At 39.1% G+C, this 4,751-nt stretch overlaps 1 pseudogene; it reads right to left on the bottom strand.

Moving 5' to 3' along the window:
- Nucleotides 1-512: 512 nt before the first annotated feature.
- LOC105106270 (olfactory receptor 5AP2-like) lies at nucleotides 513-1,557 on the bottom strand (annotated as a pseudogene).
- Between the last annotated feature and the right edge of the window lie 3,194 nt (nucleotides 1,558-4,751).

The following is a 4,751-nucleotide window of genomic DNA, read 5'->3' as shown; positions in this document are numbered from 1 at the left end:
TTCACAATTTGGAATATATCTAAAGGATCATCTCAACCCCAGGGTTCTATGTGGAATTGGCTAGGTCCCCTGTTGTGACTTCATCACAATTCAACTTCTACCCAGCCCTGGTTCTTCTACTCCCTTACACATACCATTCCTGGGAACACTCTCCAGTCAACTTCCTGCATGCAAGTATCTGTCTCACAGTCTGTTTGCCCAGGTCCCAATCAAAGACACCAATATTTGTAAATAATAAAACTGAGAGTGAAAAAAGCTAAATATTGGCATTGAGACTTAGACCCAGGTCAGCCAATTCCAAGTATTGATACTTTACCAGACACCACGTCCCCCACTATGTTGATTCATCCTATAAGCCCATGAATACACATTTAAGACACCAAGAGATTAAGAAGCATACCTCACTTTAAACAATCTGCCTTAACACAGAAAAACAGCTTAAGCAATCTGACAATACAATTAATACAAAAACATATTTTCTTCTTCGTAACAGGGTGATGTGTAATATGGCTTTACAGTATCTGTTTCTGTAAGATCTTCTGTAGGGCCCCTTTCACATCCTTATTTTTCAAACTGTAGATTAGAGGATTTAGCATAGGGATCGCTACTGTATAAAAGACAGAGACAATCTTGTCCTGCTCCATTGAGTAGCTAGATGTAGGGTGCAAGTACATGAAGATAATTGTCCAAAAGAATATGGTGACAGCCATGAGGTGAGAGGCAAAGGTGAAGAAGGCTTTGTGCCTACCCTCTAATGAGGGCATCCTCAAGATGGCAATGAGGATTCACAGGTAGGAAACAAGGACAATTGCAACACAACTGATGACATTAAAACTGGAGAAAGCCATGGTCACGATGCCATTGATGTGGGTGTCAGAGCAAGAGAGTTTGAGCAGGGGTGGAGAGTCACAGTAAAAATGGTTGATCTTATTGGAGCCACAAAAGGATAATCTAAAAGTTATTCTCGTGTGTATGGCTGCATTCCCAAAGCCTGCTAGGAATGAGGTAGTCACTAGCAAGGAGCAGATTCTCCCAGACATGAGAACTGGATACAGCAGAGGGTTCTAAATGGCTGCATAGCGGTCATATGCCATCATGGCTAACAGGAAGCATTCAATCCCCAAGAAGGAGCCAAAGAAGTAAAACTGGGCAGCACACCCATTAAAAGAAATGGCCTTATTTTCAGACACGAGGTTCACCAGCATCTTAGGAGTAACAGAAGAAGAGTAAGAGACATCAACAAAGGAGAGGCTGCTGAGAAAGAAGTACGTGGGGGTGTGGAGACAGGGATCAATCTTAATTAGCAGAATCATCCCCAAATTACCCACCATGGTTGCCGTGTAGATGAACAGAAACAATCCAAAGAGGACAATTTGTAGATCTGGATTGTCTGAGAGTCCTAAGAGGATAAATTCTGTCACTTCTGTTTGATTCTCACCTTGGATCTCTTTCATATGCCTGATCATCTGAGCTGCAGCAAGAGAGAAGATGGAACATGGCATTTGGTCAGATGGATACATGACAGAGCTATAAACATCATTTTACTGGTATGTACACATGCAAATTCTAACAGAAGAGAGCAAAGTGAAAAACTTACTATGAAGTGTGTTGGACTTGATGCCAAGTCAAAAGACATGAAAAGACAGTTGAGTTCTAGGTTTGTTGCACACTAAGAAATGACCTTGACACGAGTGACTTAATATCCATTAACCAAGGTCACTTCTGGCATTAACTATTTATTGGGAAATTGCAGGAACTTATCCTTTAGATGCATCATTATTTATGATAAATAAATTAAGTGATATATTAATATACCATTTAGACACAACTTGTAGAAAAAAAAGATCAAAATGAATTCAGGCCACTGATTATTCCTCCACAGTACTAATGGAGTGTATATAAAATATTGAAAGTTAGTAAAATTAATAAACATCACTAAACAATAATAAGTCACTAAACTAAATAATAATAATAATAAAAAAGAAGTTTGAACTTCCTGGGCCTGGGAGAAATTTTAAAAACTGAAGGCCAAGCCAGGAGACAGTTCCCATACAGCTAGCATGTTTCTGACCCTACCCTAATTTCCCAGTATCAGCATTTACAGAAAAAAAAAAAAAAGTTAAATAAATATTGAGCATTTTGGATAGTTGCCTTCAATATCTAGAGAGTCAAGTTGTAAGAATGAGTAGACATCCCAGATGAAAGTAATAGATCAGATACAGCAATGAAAACTCCTATGTAACACCCAGATTCACAGAATTACCACAGAACCAGAACACATCACCACCAGCAAGTGGAATATTCCACTGTATTCAGTCTGGGGAATAATTTTACACTAGGTCATCTAAGTGGAACTAAAATTCACCCCTTGCAGAGTGTAATGAAGTGAAATCATGGACTAAAGAAAAAAGAAAGATACAAGGAAAAAGAAAGAATGAAAGAAAGAAAGGATGGAGGGGGGAGGGGAAAAAAGGAAGGAAGGAAGGAAGGAAGGAAGGAAGGAAGGAAGGAAGGAAGGAAGGAAGGGAAATCAAAATAGATGTCCAGCTTAGATCTCTCAAGAAAAAGTTTAGGCAACAGCTCCAGGGGAATTCTTCTCCATTTCCAGCCTAACTCCCTAACTCAATGACCTCAAATTATTAAACAGTAGATAAAATGGTACTAATCTAGCTGTCAAATTATAGCTTAAAGTATTAAATCATTTATCATTTACAGCAGGAAGTTATTTGATACTGTCTCAAATTTAAATGTGGGGTCAAAGTAACCCACTACGTGCGCTAACATGGGAGCTAAAGGATCTACTGAGCACAGTTGGAGAGAAGGCTCACAGACATTGCCACACATAGAAGTGCCTATCTGCGCTCTGCTCCAACTGCTTCCCCTTTGGGTAGGGGCTAAGTGCCCTCACCAGCAACAGAACCTGGCATGTTTGTACAGTATTACAGTACTTTTCAAAGTGTCATTGCACTCATTATCGAATCTAGGCCTCACCACAGACCAGTGAGGGGGATACGCATGAGTCCAGGAGTGTTAATAAGATGAGCTACCATAACATTTTGAACCCTGGGTGTCTTGATGCCACATTATTTGTTCCCCAACACTACCTTGCCTCCCTTCAGATTTCCCTGGACAGAGGTGCAGCCTAGTCCTCTTCCTTGGAATATTCTTGCTGTTTGAATTTCAAAGAAGAGCAGAAAGAATTAGAAAGAAGGAATAGATCTTTTTCTCTCATCTTCAACCAGAAAATTTCCCTTTGAGTACCTTTCTCTCAGAAATAGTAAAAAGAATAAAATGCCCCAGACATTGTGTGTGTGTGCTAGACACACAAAGAAAGGCAATGATGGGTAACAATAACAAGTACTGAACTGTGCTGAGCATTTCCCATGTTCCGTAATCACCGTGTTAAGTATTCTTCCTGCACTGTTTTATTTAAATCCTATGAGATAAGCAGTGTTGTAGTCCTCTTTGTGCACATGGGAGATGGGAGGCACAAAAGATTGGTGACCTTTGCCCAAAGTCCCAGAGATCACCTACAGATGTATAGCCAGCCAATGCAACACTTGAGGTAATTTATAAGGACCCCATCAGTGATGGATGTGAGCACTAACGTACAGAGCAATGGATATTGTAATTCTCAGAACCTTATTGATGCGCTAGAACACACTTAGTTACATTGGGAGAAATCCGTATACCTCCTGAAGAGAAAATACAGTTACAGTGGTTGAAAACTGTCTTTCTCAGAACTCACATTCATTAGATAGTATTTTTAGCAAAATACCACTTGTTTTACATCTAGTGCTGTGGATTACATGCTTCCATCTTTCCTCTATGCTAGCAAATGCATTTCCTGTTTCCTCTGAAACATTCCCCTTCACCAGCCTGAGACTTTGCAGTCAACCCTCTAGTCCAGAGATCCTTCATCTGGGTTGTCAATTTCTAGGAGTTTGTGAAAATATTAGTGAGATTTCCTGAGAATTGCTGGTGTTTAAAAAGGTCTTGAAATCATATTATTTATTGATCCTTATAATCTTCCTAATGACTAATAAAACTTTATTACTAAAAATGGACAGAGTATTTAACATACTGTCTTAGCCATTCTGTACTCTTGGAACTTTGGGTCTATGGGTAGATTGCAGAAATTAACAGGATATTAAATTTTTCCTCATGTCAGTAAATTACATGGACAGAACTTTTTATATCTTCTTCTTACCTTTGATCCTTTTGCTTGTTCTTGTCTAAGGCTTAAATTCATCAAAAAAAAAAAAAAGAAGAAAAAAGAAAAACAAATGTTCTTCTTAGAGGAGGCAGTCACTCTAATTCTCCCAGGTTAAGCAGCAGGCAGAGTTGGAATGGACTTTAGACATCACTTGTTAAAGAGATAAGAAAACTGAAATGCTTTATACCTTCCCTGTCATAAGAGAGTCATGCCTGCATTCAGCAGAGATGGAGTCTTTTCTCCTTCACTTTTTCTTACAGTGTCCCAATCTGTTATGTTACAATAAAACACAATTCAAAATACAGAAAACATTGCTGTGGTACAGCTGTGATACTGTTTGCAGTTATTTCCAGTTGCAGAGGCTCTAGACCAGAGTCTGGAGTGGGCATCCTGACTTATTTTAAGTAGGAGGCACTTCTTGTTCTTTGGTCTCTGGGGACTTCAACCCTCACATCACCTCATTTTAATCTACTTGCTTTTGTTTCCCTCTGAAACTAAGGAAAGCACATGTCCTTTCCATATTTCTCTCCTTTAC

The sequence above is a fragment of the Camelus dromedarius genome, chromosome 35 (assembly GCF_036321535.1).
Source record: "Camelus dromedarius isolate mCamDro1 chromosome 35, mCamDro1.pat, whole genome shotgun sequence".
NCBI lineage: Eukaryota > Metazoa > Chordata > Mammalia > Artiodactyla > Camelidae > Camelus > Camelus dromedarius.
This window is presented reverse-complemented; position numbering and strand designations above follow the sequence as displayed.